We start from the raw sequence: 17,502 nt of genomic DNA, 5'->3' as shown, positions 1-17,502 counted from the left end.
ATGTCAGCCTCTGCTCCCTTCTTCTTGTTTACTGAGAGCTCTCTAGGCTAAAGAAAAAATATTGAAGTAGTCAAATACAGACAAAACAGAGCCTTAGTACAGAAGAGCAGTACTACCTTTCCAGGTGTTGATAATGCCATGACAAAGTGCAAATATTTGAAGCAGCTATTTAATTGAGCCTAGCATGAAATATAGAAGCAATCTGACTGCCCTGATTTTGAGTGTGTGCTGGGATTACTCCCTTCATGGCAGCACAGTTGCTGCTGAAGTGTGCCACTGCAAGTAGATCAGCTCTCATTCTAAATTAGCCCTCTTCACAAGAATAGTCAGAATCCCTACCCCACCCTTTATACAGTGCTTTGCAATATATGCTATCTAGAGGGTAATACAAACAATTATTCTTTTTTATTACAGTCATATTTAGATGTTCAAAAAAAGAGTGCAAGATTTCTTTGTGCTTAACACTGTAAAAGTACTCAGTGGTGCATCCATTGGTTGTTATTGTGGTACTTGTACAGCAGAGGACAATTGTACAATAAAGGACAAATGTACAACTGCACACCCTTTCCTTCCCTTCCCCCATACACTAATATTTTTATTCACAGGTTCCAACAAGCAGACTAATTGTGAGTGTATAAATATGCATATGCATTGATAACACATGAAACAAGGCAAAGTTACAAAGGGTTGTGCTTACAAGTGCGGCATACATGGATGTGGGCAACTTTCACATACAATATGCACAACTGAGCTACAGTGCTTACAGACATCCGACATTATCTGAGCTGAAAGCTGTCTGTAGCTATAACCCTAAAAAAGACCCCAAGGATTCTGAGTCTCTGCTGAACCCCCTCGGGAAAATCTCACTGAATTTAATGTATACTAACATGTTTTGTACTGTTTTGTAGTATTTACTATAGGACAGCAATGATATTCCTACTGAATTTCACATGATTTTTGATTTTTCAGTTCTGTAAGATCTTTATGCCATTTCTCTACAGGACTGTCCACTCGATAAATAAATGTTTTCAGCTTTATTCAAATTTAAAGAACTTTGCATAAGGGGTATCTTCTATTAGCAATAAGATTTTTTTTCTTCAGTATTTATTGCAGAAAACAACCCTCTTTCCCTCAAAAGACATTCTAGCAAGGCCGAAATCACACTCAGAAACTCTCAATTTATGACTAGTATCATGGAGATGATGGTTTTCTCTGGTAGAGATGTTATCCAAAATACTGAGATTTTACTCCTCATGATATTCAGTGACACATGTGGCAATTTCATTTGTTCACTAGGTAAAAACACTCAAAAGGAAAGAGAATTGCTCTAATGCCCCAAGTAATATGACAGACCACTGTACTGGTGGCACTATAAAGCACGAACATGTAGACGGGAGATGCCCTGATTTCACAACTGTAACTGCAGGTAAATGCAGTTCAGAACAGGCCAGAAAGAGCAGGCTTTCTCATGACAGCAATCCATACACATATCCACACAATGTGAGGCATTGTTATCACTCTTTTCCTCTTGGACTACAGGTGGAAGACAATTTTAAGTTTATTTCTCTGCTGAATTGGAAAGATCAGAAAGAAGAAAATTCAGAAAGGGGAAAATGCAGCCTTGGGGTGGGAGTGAAGTTAAGGGAATGCTGCAAGTCTTGCATATTTGCAACCTAGTATAAACAAGGACTCCTCATTCTTTTGCCTGAAAGTACAATTTATTTCAGGAAATCTATTTAAATTAAAACAGGAAGATTTGAAACACACCATTCTTAAAATGTGCACACCTATCCTTTTCTGACTGTTTTTTCTTAAGCAAAAAGGGAGATCTGGAGTAGGCCATGAAAAGGGTATATAGTGCACAAATGAGATTTTGAGTGAATATAGTCCTAACAGCTTTTTACAAGGTAGTACATTCAGGATATAGACTGTTATATGATGAAGTACCTTAGCACTGTAAAAAGAAAGACTATGTAATCGCAGTAAAAAAAATCTATTTTAATTATACTACCAGCAATTTGAAACAGAAAATGTGCATTTTAGAGTTAATTTTTGAGCTAAGGACATGAGGTGCTAAAAACACACAGTGTAATATCATGCAGATTTCCCTCTTTGGTTTGTTTTGTTTCTGTGATAATGGGAGTCAATTTTTTCTTCTCCTTTTTAAATAATAGAAAATAATGAGGACCAAGTTAGTAATTTTCAAGGGGTCCATTATCCTATTACTGAGAAAGAAATGTAACAGTTTATTAGGTATTTCAGAGCAAACGTTGCTCTGTACTGGAACCCTGCATCATAGAATGCAGGATTTAGTACCTAAGAGTTTAATGTTAGAGTGCAGGTAAAATAACTCTTACCAAGAAAGGGCAGGAAGCTTAACCCCTACACGTTTATCAGGAGGTCTTTAATCCCAGTGAAGTCTATGGGGAACAAAATTCTCCATTTTGGAGAAAGGAAGAAGTCTCTGCATTGAACCGAATTTATTAGTTACCATGATGGAGCTAAGACTGCCAGCTGAGCCATAAAATCAGTCCTGCTTGGTATGCTTTTGCAATTGGAGTGCAGATAGACCCTTGTACAAAAACACAAGCTGTCCTGACAAGGAGGGCTTCACTCTGTGAAATATTGAGGTTGTGATTTCATATTTCCTATGAAATTTCATACATGTGTGTTTCCACCACAAACATAATTTGGCATGACATTAATTGAAGATACATTCTAAAGATTGCAACTCACAGTGGGTCTTAGTATAATGCTACATATGTAAGATGCACTCTTTTCAAATTCATCCTGACACTCTAAGAAATGGATTTTCCCTGCCACAGCCTGGGGGTTGAAATACATATCAAGGCCTGGATTAGTCCAAATTTAGTTATTTAACTGAAGTACCTTAGCTAGAAGCTTTCAACTACACCAAAAGTCAGCAGAACCTCAGGGAGTATATCTGGTCCTCCTAAAATTCTAATCACCTTCTGCAGATGTCTCTCTCTGACAAAACCCACTCACTCTCTCCATCAACTGTAAGGAAAACCTGAGGACTGAGCACCTAAACTTGGGCAGAATTGATCTGTGCCCACATATATGGCCCATATGTCTGTGGCCTCCATGCAACGTGAAGCCCTACGGGAGAGCATTGTCATACAAAGAAAGATAGAACAGACAGGTCACAGTCCCCGCAAGGCATTCGAGAACAATGCAGCTAGTTCACTACCCAGCTTTCTGAGGAGGCAGCAAAATTACCCCTCTTTTTCTGTGAAAGACATTTAATATAACTTCACTATGAGTCCTTTTTTCCTTATACAGCTCTTTTCATTAAACACAGATCACTGCATTACTGGGCCGATAGCAGAAAAAAATCATCAATTGACCATAGAACACTCTGTAATGGCAATTTTTCTTTGCTGTATTAATAGAGTTTTATATAATGACAAAATGCAGTTATTCTCCATGCCTCCTCATGTATTTTCACCACAGCACATATCCCTGAGAATAACGATTTTTGCATTATAGGTGCTAAGATAGACTTGCCTTTCCAAGTAGGAGGGGGAAAACCCTGACAGAGGAAGATGAAGACAACTATATATATTACAAAGTACATACTCCCTTTAGTGCTGCATCTTCAGACCAGCAGTCCCAGTTTTCCCTAAAATACGCAGTAAATAAATGTCTAAAATACACATTGTAATGGAATGCGCATTTTGTTCTTGCAAAGTGTTCCAAATGGACTTTCTGTATTACAACTACACTAAGCCAGCTCCTTCACTCAGCAGAGCTCTACAAATTTGCTGAATTTATAACCTTTTATTTCTGTAATATATAGTTTGGACAGACATAAAAACAAAGCACTGAAGTATGTTCCCAAATCCCACTGAAAATGGAAGGAGCTACTCTGAAACACCAGGAAGCAATAGTTGGTTCTAATGGTTTTTGCACACAAGGTGGTTATGTTCTGAGAAGTTCCAACCAGGAAGATATTTTGAAAGATTCATTAGATCCATTGACTTCAGTCATATGCACGTTTCACTGGCTTAAAATAAAAATGAAGGTAGAATCAGGCTATTTCCTGGTCCAGAACACAGCTGTTCTCCCTCTGATGGCATAACTAATTCATTTAATAATATTCAAAGCATTCTATAGCAACATATTCTAGCAATTTCCAGTTGTCCATTATTTTTTTAGTTTCCCCTCATAAGCAGATGTAACTGAGAGAAAATGAGAGGAAAAAACACATACATTATGGTGCATAATGTCTGATATACAATGACATTTTCCTTCATTCATGCAGACAGACAGAATCATTTTCTCCTGGCTATGCCACTCTTAAGGGTTTTGTTTCTTTCTGCTCAGAAAGATATGTTTTGTAGTAATGATCCGACATTATATGGTACTGAAATTATGTAAGCCATACCAGTCAGGCAGGAAATATCAGTATTATTACAGCAAAATTTGATGCTTTTAAATATGAATCAAAATTTCAGAAAGAACATTTAAAAGATACCTTAAAAAAATCTCAGGAAACTCTAGACCAAACTGCTCTGTGCATATAACAAATAAATGTGACTTTTATGGATGTATGATTTAACTTTTTTCCTCCCTTGTATCCTTTTTTCATCTTAAAAACAAACAAAAAACACCAAACAAACAAAAACCAAACAACATAGACTCATCGCAGAAAGTAATTTCTTTAGACAGACAAAGGAGTGCAGGTCCTCATGAAATACTTTCAATTACAGTTTGACTAAAGTCATGAACTTCAACTGGGCCCAGATTTTTCCCTCCTAAGTGCAATACTAATCTGAAAACGACTTATGTTAAAATAGTCAGTTTTTACATGGTTGATCACCTCCATTGAAATATTGGGTAACTTCTCTTGACCATAGTCACAAAACTATTTCCTTTACTTCTTTTTAACTCCTAAGAAAACATGAAGGAATCAAACACACTTTTTTTTTTTTTCCTTGATCAGCATAATCATTTACCAAGCAACACATTTTCAAAGGGATTGTGGCTGCTTTTCTAAATACCATTAGTGTCCCCAGGCCCTAAATATAGCATAAGCACACGAAAATTCTAGGCGTGGGGTCACTGACTGAAGATGTGACTGTTTCTCTCAGGCATCTCAGTGAAACCTCTGCCATCTCAGCAAAGACAACTTAATGCAACTGGTCAAAGGAGCAAGGCCAGAACACACAGGTACATAAGCTTGATTTTTGCCTTCCCAGAGCTATTAATATTTAGCCATGTTGTAGCCCCGCTGAGCCGGAGCAGCTGGGAGCCAAGACAAGCCAGACCATGCAGAGGGCACAGCTGGGCAGTCACCAGCTTCCACAGCCACCTCCTGGGCACTCACACAGAGCGAGTTGGGAGGGCCCAGCTCTAATCAATAACCTGTCCACAAAGCAGCAGAAGCCAAACAGCACAGTGCAGGGGTCTGCTCCATATCATTTGAAGGCATTGATGTTATCAGGTATAAGTAACTAATACAACCCACAGGATTTTAATTGCAGGTGAGGATTCATTGGAGGAAAGGACTCAGCATGATTCTCTCACCCAAGGCTGAGCACTCCGGGCTGGAAGTGGGGTGACGTGATTGCTGCTGGTTTTCAACAGTTTTTGCGGGGAAACTATTGAAGGGTATGATGTTGTCCTGCTATGCTGATTGCTGTAAAATCCATTCCAGATAAAACCGGCACTTACAGTAGCATTTCACTCCCAGGAGGTTGAGCAGGTTATTTGAAGGAGGTGGGAGAGGGCAGGGGTAAGGAACAGCTATGAATACTTGCTTTTAATTTTTGCATTCAATGCAAAATTAATGCCTGCCACATTATATCAGGTGTAATCCACACCTTTCTGCTCTGTATCTTCGTTCTAGGGATAGATTAGCTAGCAGCAAATAAATCAGGAAAATGCCTTCTCTCCCTTTTTCTTTTTTTATGAAGTAACCTGTTCACTATAGATCTTGCAGTAGCAGGGCTGACCTGAAAATCTATGCAACTTCCGTCTCCAGAGCCATGTGGTGATTCTTCTTCCTTCTACCCCTAGAGCCCACACAACTCCTGAAGTAAAAACCCACAGAGGAATATTACACTTAACCTGGCAAACTTCTCTTCAAATACATGTGCTTCTTTTTTGCACTTGTGCACATTCCAGAGGTATGTTTTTAGACATACTTTTTTATAAATCATGAGTGATTTTGATTTTTGTTACAAAACTGTATAAGAATCAGTTTCCATTTCTCCCATATTCAATACAGTTTTCCAAAATACAAAAGCTGGTCTTACTGAGAACTGATTTCCATGATGTTTGATCACTACACCGCTAATACTACTGTTTCACCACATTTCCATAATAGGAACAAATCAGAAAAATAGCTACTGCATTTGAAAAAAAAATATCAGTGATGCTTTTCCAAGACTCATTTCTTTTATTTCCCATTTTACAGTGTATAACGCTCCTTGGAGACCCAGAAAAAAATGAGAAAAAAAGTACTTAAGAATTCAAGTATAGTAAAAGATGATAAATTATTACGTCTATATAGTAACCTTATGTGATATATTTAAAAGGAAAACCTGTGATATAGAAGTCATAGAACAGTAGTAATAATAACCCATATTCGTGCTTTCTGTGAAATTTCTACATGAAAAGTCATCCCTTTGTGCCATTAGAAAAGTGTCATTGCATTAAAAAAGAGAATAGCCATGGAAAATACCCATTTGAAGGTAGAAACTCAGGTTCACTGTCTCCTAGAAGAACTTTATATATAAAATGGATATTCTTATGGAGACACAGAAGTAGCCAACAACTGCTGTATTGCTATTTTGTATTGCCATTGTTACAACATAATTGAGAGGTTAGATGGAGTAGGGGGGTGAACCTCTTTTTACCACATCTGATTCTAAACATTACAGGGACAGTAGAGCATCCCAATAGCTCCTCTGGGAAGAGGACTCAGCCTGTAATCAAAATGTGTAGGGAGCCAAAGATCAAAAGTATTCTTTCTATGTCTCAAAAATCTTTAGGAGTTCCTCAAAAATTCTAACTTCCATCAACATTGTTAGAAATTGTACCCAGCTGAGTATCTTTTAAGATTAGAGTTACAGTAACAAGAAGAAACTCCCTTCTAATGATCTCATAGAACTGAATTTAATTATGGTTCACATAACCCTCATATCGTCTCCTGAGACTGAAAAGGGCATTGTCCCCATTTTACGAAAGCGTAAACATCAGCACAGAGAGCTTATGAGAGATGCAAAAAAAAAAAGTAACAAAGTTAATGACAGAAACAACAAAAGTTTTATGCACTGAGCCAATGCCACCCTTCTGCTTTTTGGAGAGTGATTTTATAATCCCCTATTTCTGGGTTTTAGGAATAGTCCCTCTTCAATTACTTTTGGAAAGAGTGACACAAAAAAGTGGGAAAACCTGAGAAACAAATTAACTACACACAAAGAGTTCTCAGATGCACAAATTAAGCACACTAATAAATAGAGAAACCTTCTCCACTCCTCTCTGTAGAGATGTTACTTCCTAAAACAGATGATGAAAATACTCTAGGCAAGAAATATGATTACTTAATTGAGAATGCCCATGAAAACAAAGTATTGTTTGGAGCAAGGAGAGGTAAAGGTTGATCCTTTGTACCTGTCAATGTCTCTCACCACATCTTTGATATACCAGATATCCATTACATATATTCTAAAAGAAAGGTTAGGTCAATAGACTGGAAAAGTGTCCTTAGGTGTCAGTTCATAAGATTGATAGCAACACACAGAAGCACATTTTAAATGCATTTTCCCAAACATTTGAAAATAATCAAACAGGACGGTATGAACTGGATATAGAAAAAATCCAGCATATGTGCATATCTGAGAACTCTAGCTAGGCAAGTGATTAGGGAAGCAGGACACTGGTGATCTGTCTGTAATTCCATCTCCATGTATTAATAGAAACCTCACATTCTTCTCGCCAAAGTGCAACATGAGATACTGTTTTTCCCTCTGTTCCTTATCTTCTTCAGCTAAAGCGGTGTCTGAGCTGCCTGCACTGCAACATCCTATGGACTCCAGCACCTTAAGATTGCTATCCTGGATTCCATTAGCTGGTCACAGAGCAACAGATACCTCCCCACTGACTGCAGTGGAGTTACTAGGATGAGAGAAAGAGAGGCTTCCTGGTTACATCAGCAGCCACTTTCCTGAAAAGCTCAGTGCTAAACTACTGAAGGGGAAAGAGATGGAAGGACAAAATGGGACAGGACAGATGAGACAGGACAGGACGGGGCAGAAGGGACCGGCAGCCATACCTTGGACAGCTCCTCAGCGTCACTTCAGCCTGCAACAATGGGATGTTGTCACGCTGGCAGCAATGACCTCAGTATGGGGAACAGTTAGAGGGGTACGGTAGGCACAGGGCACAGACACAAGTAAAGAAAACGGTGTCATATTGCTCTTCTCTTCATGGCTTAGTCACCTGGTTTCTGCTTACTGTCTAAATTAACTGTTGCCCTAAGCAAGGCTGGATGGCTGGCAATACCCAGGAGACAGCATGGCAGGGAAAAGCAAAGAAGTGGAGCACTGTTGGGACAGGGACAGGGAGTGTGGAAACAGACATGGCAAAGATAAACAAAAGAGCACAAGAAGATTAAAATGTGAGACTGAAAGAACTGGATGAGAGAAAAAGATAAGGAAGGGAAGATGGGGGAAAAGTAAGAAACTATGTCAGAAGGAGCGAACAAGACATGAAGATAGAAGAAAGGAAAGAAAATGTGTGTAGAAGATGGAGCAATAGAACTGGGAGGGTGAAATAGCAAGGAAAATGGGGAAATGCTATGGAAGCGACATGAAGAAGAGATGTGTAGCAAGAACATACAGAAACGTGTAGTCCATATTATGGGCAGCGATACCTGCTTTTGGAGAATCACATCCTTCCTCAAATCTCCAAGCCTTACATCTGTATCCCAAGACAAATCAATATTCACTGGTTCAACCACCAATCCATTAACAGATTATCGATTACACTTTAACTCCTGGAAAGGTGTTAGTACCTTCTGTCCTCTAAACAGTGGTCATAATCTTGACATCACAGTGATTAAAAATGTAGCATTTTAACCTGTTTAATTAAGATGGTAGGTGCAGTCAGTGGTTTTAATTTTGCTTTTGCACCATAAATAAACTAGCTGATCATATCTAAGAGTCATAAACAATTCCAATCTGGTATCCAAGATGATGATATGGTTCATCTGCATACTCATCAAGTGGCATGCATGTAAATAAGAAAGTTTTGCTGATGACTGTCCCTGCTTCTTCTACTATAGTGAAATTCATAACCATTAGGATCTACCAGCAGGTCAGACTATCTGAACTTAATTCCAGTGCAAATGAAGGGAAATATTCTCATACTCTTATTTAATTATTATCCATCAAATGTAGAATTTTAGATAAAAATGGTAAACTTTTCTGTTGCTGAAGTGGCATATCAGATGCAAAAAAAAAAATAGTAGAAATAAATTATTTCCATTAGAGAGATAGATGAGCCTATTCAAAAAACAGTAAAATCAAGTATTAAGCAGTAACAAAAATATCACCTCCTTCATATATTTTCCCTCTTTTTAGACATCTAATTTGTCATTGGTCACAGTTCCCTGTTTATCATTAGAATTTGTATCCAGAAAGCATTCTGCCGGGGCAGGAACGCAACCAATAATAATGAAAAAAACATGAAAATTACATTCTACCAAATGAGTGCTTATATTGATGTTCTGTTATCAAAGCCTTTTAAATCCCAAACAAATAAATCCCTCAATCAACACAAATGGACTCTTGGGAGAGATGAAGAAAACAATTGTATATTTGGATTAATTTGGGGTTAAGAAAATATTCGTAAGGCTTTTGCTTCTTTCAAAATCCGCCATTTCCTTTTTAATTTGAGTTAGATTAAAGATATGAATGGTTCTATTTCAGTGCAATTCAAGGGTACTGCTGAAGATTGGGCAGGGTGACATCTATATGCCCACAGTGGGACAAAAGATTTTAAATAATTTCTGGTAGCATATTAATTTGAGATTCTACTATGTAAAATGTTGTGGGCATTCTAAAGTAATATTTCAAAGAAGGAATGCCTTGCTTTTCACAGGTTTAAAAATGTTTGGATGAAATAACATTTTTACAAATCTTTTGTCCCTCATTTGGGCATTTCTTACAGCTCTCTGATTATACAGAAGCCATAAAGATGTCAGGTTTCCCTCTGGAGACGTGTCAGTAGGCTGAGAGGCATGCTGCAGAGACATAAGGCCAGCAGGAGAACTCTCCACCAGCCCATCCACAAGGAGAAGCCTGCAGAAGCTCTGGTTATCAGAGAACTTCAAGTATTGGGCACTCCTGAATGCTTCCACAGGGCATAGTTGCAGGCAGCAAAGCTGAGGGACACTTAAGTTACTTCAGTTTATCTTAGGTAACACTTTGAGCCCTAATTTCCCCAGATTTTAAATGTAGCCTTGTTCTTTCTAGTTTGTGTCAAATGCAGGAACAACCACCCAGGGAAAGCCAGGTGCTAAATGGAAGAACATGAAGCTAAATGCATTCATTAAGCCATCAGATATGTCTAATTCCCTGCTCTTCCCCATGTCTTGTTTTGTTCACTAAAGCAGCTACACAGAACAAGAACTTACTGCCACCCTATGCAGAGAGCTGCACACAGCTCAAGCACATACGCAGCTTCCACTTCTGCTTGCCCTATTGCAAAATCATGTCACATTTTCCACACGTTCTGCAAAAATAACAAGCTGTTGCAGGACACTTATCCAGGGACTGAATCTGGGACCATCAGCAATAACTGCCTACTCCCAAATGCCATCTGAAAAATCTGCAGATTTTTGTAGGTATGTACCAGAAGACAGACTGAATTTAGATGCGGAGTTGACAACTTGGAAATTATATATCCTAATATGCATATGCTCCCAAGCGTGTGTAGAAATATCTATTTATTAAAGCAATCCATTTACTTACACGCATTAATCATCATTAATTGAATTTCAAAAAGAGTTATTGAATGTGTACAATCATAGAAAATGCCATCCATTTAACTCTCAAGCACACATTGTACAGGCACGCCTGTAACCGGAATATGGCTCACGTCACTCAAGTTACAAACAAACATCTCAATTTTTTCTGCAAGTTACGCCTAATAGTTACAATCCTTAAAACTCAGTGAAAAGTCATAATGGCTTGAATGTGTTTAAGATAATCCAGTCAGGGGAAATTAAGAATTGCACCAAGACAAATCACCCCCTTACATGATGGATATTTTCTCATTATTGCTGTTGCCATTACATATGTTATTTTTCCTTCAGTTATTAAGCTAATTCATTCAGTCTGTGGTTTATTATTCTTTGCCCTTGGTTTTTGGCACTGGAAGAAATGGAAACTTGGTCTGGTGGTTTAAGGCACTGGCAAGACTCAGAAGGTACTAGTTCAGCTCTCATCTTTCATTCAAAAAAAATTGCCATGGCACAGCTTACAAGATTTGATTGTGTAACTGCATTGAGTAAAGTGTGACATTTTTACTTCAGAAGCCTTAAAGCTAGTTGTATTTTATACTGCAACAAAGTAAGTCTCATAACTAGGATAATGTATTCCTGTTCTCCAAGTGAAAAGCCAAAGAGACTTTTTCTGTCAATATCACTGAATCCATACTGAGCTGTACCTGATGCCAGGTACATCTATCCAAAGAGCTATTTTGGCAAAGCTGAGGTCTTGACAAGGTCTCATTCTTTCATTTTTCATTTCCTCAGTTACAAGATAAGGATAACTTGAGGATAAGTATATAAAATTATGAGGTGCTCATTTACTGTGATAAGCTAAATCAATATTTTAGATGAATAATCATAACCCCAATACCGAACATGAAATACCAGAGTTCTCTGCTCACCTAGATCAAAAGCAAGCCCAGTGTACTTAGCACTAAAGCATTTCACTTCCAGTTGACTTCAGTAGGGTGAAAGCAATCATTCTATTGCAGAGAATTTCAACCCTGTATTATTGTAAACTGTATAATATTTTCACTGAAGAGACATTTTATGTAAGAACAAACTCTGTGTGTGTGTGTGTGTGTGTGTGTGTGTGTGTGTGTGTGTGTGTGTATTATGAGCTCATGTGCTTCTCTGCAGAAGCATAATTCTACAAGGGCAACTTTATACAGGAAAAAAAAAGCTCAGTTATTTCAGAAACCCAAATATCAGCAATCAATTATAAGATAGGCAATAATAATTACGTCTTGAAAAACACCTTCCTTTCCGTGTCAAAGGCAGGAGTAGCTGTATTAGAGAAAACAAGGTGGCAGAAAATACAGGCTCACAGTGTTTGGAACAACAAAAGCATGAGTGTAACTACCCTGTTCAGAATTTGCACTCCAAACTTCAGCAATATATTTTCAGACAGAAGTCCAGAAGTTTCTAGCAACAATGAACTTGTCACATAAAACCAAATTATTTGGTATATTTACCTGGCTGCATAGGCCTTTATTCATTGGGAATGTATATAAACTGGAGTGCATCCAGTTACCTATGTGCACAATTGTGGTCCATAAGCTTACACCTACTGTGCATGAGCAGTATTTCTGATCTCCCTGTGTGTCATAAATCCACACTCCTGGGAAGCACTGCAGCTACTGAACATGTGCAGATAGATGGTAAAATACACGTACGGTAGATTCCATCATGTGACAAGAGAAGGATTGCAATCCGCGACTTCTCATGTCCTTGGAAGAAGACTGAGTACTATAGTTTTAACTATTTGGACAGCTAAATATCCATTTCTGCCACTAGCATTCTACGTTCTGTGCTAGAAACTATCGAGAGCATCAGGGTATGTCCAAGAAGCATGCCTATTTGGCATAATTCTACTAATCAGACACTATTACTAGGGGTAATTCTTTAACATCAAGTGCTAAATCCTCAGTTATTTTCACTAATGATAATGCAAAACTGTACAGTTATATCTTTAGCTATATCAAGGAATCATTACTTAGTTACTGTTCCCTTTCTATGGTGAAAACCTGTTGACTGCATCTACATTCCCACTGTTAACGAACTTTTTCACATCTAATTTAGCAATGGTTGACTTGAACAGCTTTCTAAGCATGATCACAAAGGGGCTGAAAGCCCTGACAGCTCTTCAGTCTCATGTTACAGAACCAAGACACAAAATGATTGTATAGCTTCTTATATTTTTGCCCAAGTGTTAATTTTATAAAGAACATTCTCTTCATGAATATTCAACCAGTTTTTACAATCAAGCTGTATCTACTCAACTTATTCACAGATCAGTGTTTTCATTTTTAACCTAATAAGACGATAGAATGATTCTTGTGCTGTGCTATTTCTGCATAACATTTATTGATAATGAGTTTTTCTGTTGCCTGATGATGTAGAATTTTTTCAAGGAAAATGTTATACAACTAATAAAATATGCATTTCATGGTTCTCCCTTTTTTGTTAATTCAGTGATAGAGTTCTCTGGTGCTATACAGTATAAATAGTTAATGTTGATACATATTAAGTGCTATTGTAGAATTGCAGTCATTTTTAGCTGACATGCTTTCATTCAATTGCCACATTGTATCTAAGCCTTAAGACCTCATAAGTACATAAAAACATATTTATGTGCATATGTACACAGAAGGTAGGTTCTTATGCCTCAGTTTTAATAGCTAGCAGTGAAAATGAGTATTTAATGGTGGGAGACAGGAGTTTTCATCAGTCCTGAGGCTGCTTAATTTAACAACCAACAGCACTATGATTATAGACTTCCAAAATAATTGATGTTCTTGTTGGAAAGCTAATGTTGCATTTCAATATTGCAAAAGTAAAATATTTTTGTCTGTTCTGAACTTGGAACATCTAGGAACACTCTGAAAATACATATTTTAGTATTTTAGACATTTTTCCTGCCACCTCCTATGAAAAAGTGACCATCTTGTGTTTTTACCATTCAGTTCCTAAATTTCCTTCTCAAAGCCATGCACACAGTTTTTCTTGTTCACAGATTTTGAAGCACGCATTTTTCATTAAAATGTATTGAATAATGTGTTTATTTATGCATATCACTTTAAAAAGAAAAAAAATTAGAAAGAGGTGATCTAAGTTGGAAAAATATGCCATCAGAATCTTGGAAATGGCAAAACTAAGTTCAGATGCAAATATGTGCAACAGTTAGAAAAGGATGGATTAATATCAACAGGCTATTGTAGCAGTACTCAAAATGTCAGATACATGTCAGCCTTTTTCTGACATGGTATTTCATTCAGCCTGCAGGGCAGACAGGATTCCTGCTGGGACTTCTGCATTTCCATTTAGACAAATGGGTATGACTGTTAATTCCATGATTGTGGTTTCTCACTCAGCCTCTGTCTCAGCTCATGCACCAAATGGCTGATGTTTAATTAGCTGGTGATAAGTAACTTGCCCAGATTCAAGCAGAATATCTGTGACAGGTCACCACATAAGAATAAAGTTTTGTGCCTTATTGATATCTACAGAAAGCTGTTTTAAAGAGCCATTGGTATTCCAGAAACAATCTGGGATTTTCACATTCTGACATTTTCAGGCCTGTAACTATGATCTTAAATCCAGACGTATGCAGGTAACCAAGATTATTCCATTATTAGCATCAAAATAAAAGCATATTTGGCATAATGCATACCACACATAAACTCATTTTTCCAGGTTCCACATTAGCCAGCCACAAGACAGCTTCACTAAAATCACATAATCACTCAGCTCGGTGCTAAATCAGACTTAAGGCAAAGCAGTGTGTACAGAGCTCAGTCCAGCATGATGCTTCTGCAACCACGTCACTTGCAAGCCAACACTCACCCAAGGCCAGAAAGCACAGGAACAGATGTCTGAAAAATACTAGGTAGACATGTTTATAGGTAGTATTTAAAGACACGGATTCAGAAGAATGATCTTAGCATGACTCATTCAAAACATGCAAAATTCATTTTCTAGTCCAAACATTGCAGTGTAAAAGGCAGGAGGAAAGCCAGGAATCATTCAGAGTCATCTGCTACTTTAAAGCTGTGACCTATATCTAGTAGCCTAAGACAGGACATTAGAAGACAGAGCTTTACGGAAACAGGAGATTATGAGACATAGTGGAGAAACAATTGCTTGATGCAATTACAACTTCAAAGCAGAATTTAATTCTCCCATCTGCACTGTGGATCTCTTTTGTGTGTTTTGAACGTGTTCCACTACGAATCTCCCAGGGCTGTCACATGCCATCTATCCAAGAGTGCTATGTGTTGCTCACAGAGGAGCTACAGATGGCTTAAAGAGGAAAATTTTGCCCTAATATGAAAAAGTAAGGAAACAACAACCTTGCACTTGCAAAAAGCTAATGCAAATGTCAATTATTAAGGGGATGCCCTTGACATAATTCAGCTATCCAGTTTTGCTACATCCTATCATTTATTTTTCCCTTTCATCATGTTTACGAGATTTATATTTATATATAGAGTACCTTGTTAGGATGCTAGAGATGTTACTTTGTTGTCTGATGTGGACTTTGTCCAGGGAGCCACCATTTTTCTTTCTCCAACTAATAGACTATATTAAAGTAGTTGGATCAAAGATGAGAAAGCCTGTTCATTAAATATTTGTAAAACTTTATCTGTCTTTTGACCAATCAGTCTTTTAAATGGACTAAACAGAACTAAAAAATCCATCTCTCTGAGTTAACCCTGGGACTGCACACAGTCCAAGAAAACACCTTTGTTCATGGAAGTTGTGTGGTGAGCAGGGGAAAGCAGGTTTCCTTAGGCTACTAAGCAACAGTAACTGCAGCTGCAGCCTCTGGCCAAACTTCTGCTTCCTACAACCCCCCCATGCCATTGTCTGATCAGTGGCTCTGCACAGCCACAGACCCACAAGCTCTCAGCCAATTCCAGTTCTTTCCCAAATTGTTTCATCTTGTTTTTGCAAGGGGTTTCAGTGATGCAGCACTGGTCCCTGTTTATCCAGTGTACTTTCTGTTCCCATGGAAGCAGTGAAACCACAGCCATTGCCCTTGCCAAAGCCTGAGAATATAGGCAGACTTTGCCGCAGAAGGAAGAAAGCACCTGGATAACAAGATAATGACCTGCAGTCATGTTTCATACAGTGCAGCTTTGCCAATACACTAGACTATACTGGAAATTTATTTCAAATTGTGTTTCTAATAACTGTGGCAGCTGCTGTCTGCCTGACACGTGGAAAGAATAGTGCTTTCTTCACCTAAACAATCTCCACCAATACATCTTGGGGGGAGGCAACATTTTGTGTCAAGCTGACCTCTTAAAAATCAGCTTGGAATAACCAGGGGCACCCACTGATGGCCGAGTTTTCTTTTGCTGAAGAAAGAATAAATCTCTCTTCTTAGAATCTCATTCCAGATGAGTCAGGAGAGGCCTTTACTCCAGATCTATGAATTTTATCTTCTAGTTCTTCTTTACATTTTTCCATTAACTCAATTGGTTTTGCTGAAGCAAAGCATAAACAAACCATTTTATGCTTCATGCTAACATGTTTCCATGACAGTCTTCTGTTACAGAGATTGCTGGAAAGTGGGCAAAAAGCTGTCAGCGTTAGTGCAGATCCTGTATTTATGACTATCCTGCACACAGATAATAGGCATTCATAAGTCATGCATCACCACGCTTTCTTGTGTGACTGTCTTGATTGAAATGGACAGGATGCGTTTTCTGCATTTTTTACCACCAACACGTTTTCCTTTAGGAGACCATATAGATGAGATATTCATTTACAGAAAAGCCATTTCACATTGTTCTATCAATGTTAAGGGAATTTAATAAGGATATAAATGTATGTTATACTGATTTGAAGGGTACTTATACTTCTAGAGCAATCCAATGAGCTTCCATGTAAATGGGAATCAATCCCATAATTTCTAATAACTAACTGAAAAAAGAGGTGAATGCAACACACTGGGGGCACTTGTGTATTTCCAGGTGTTAATATATAGATGAACCCTTCAGTCCAAAAGCCATATCATTACACCCAGCAAGGGATTTTTCCCTTTTTCCATCAATATTCATGTGCTTGAAAGATAACATACAGTCTTGAGAATCAGAGAAGTAAAATTCTTACTCTGTTATGTTAGTTAGGACATAAGGTCCAAATGACTGCAGGCCTCTCTGGTACTGCCAGACGAAGAGTGATGCAGAACCTGTGCACAGAGTCCATCAGGTGCTGCCCGCTGAGCCTTGGGCAGGCAAAGGAGAGGCTGGGAACGCATTGCTGGCAGCACAGCAAGGGTGAAATGATCAAGTGGCACCTTAGCTGTGCCTTGGTTACTTACTCTTGAGAAAATGGTTGCTGAGTCTCCACCAAGAACAAGTGAAAGCCCAGAGAGAAGGGTGGGAAATGCACGCCAGCCATGTCCATACTTGCCCACCAGTATCACCCTCAGACTAGTGGGAGGCAGACCTGGGACTCAGGCATTGCTG

Source organism: Streptopelia decaocto (assembly GCF_964273445.1).
Source record: "Streptopelia decaocto genome assembly, chromosome: 5".
NCBI lineage: Eukaryota > Metazoa > Chordata > Aves > Columbiformes > Columbidae > Streptopelia > Streptopelia decaocto.
Note: the sequence above shows the minus strand (reverse complement) of the source record.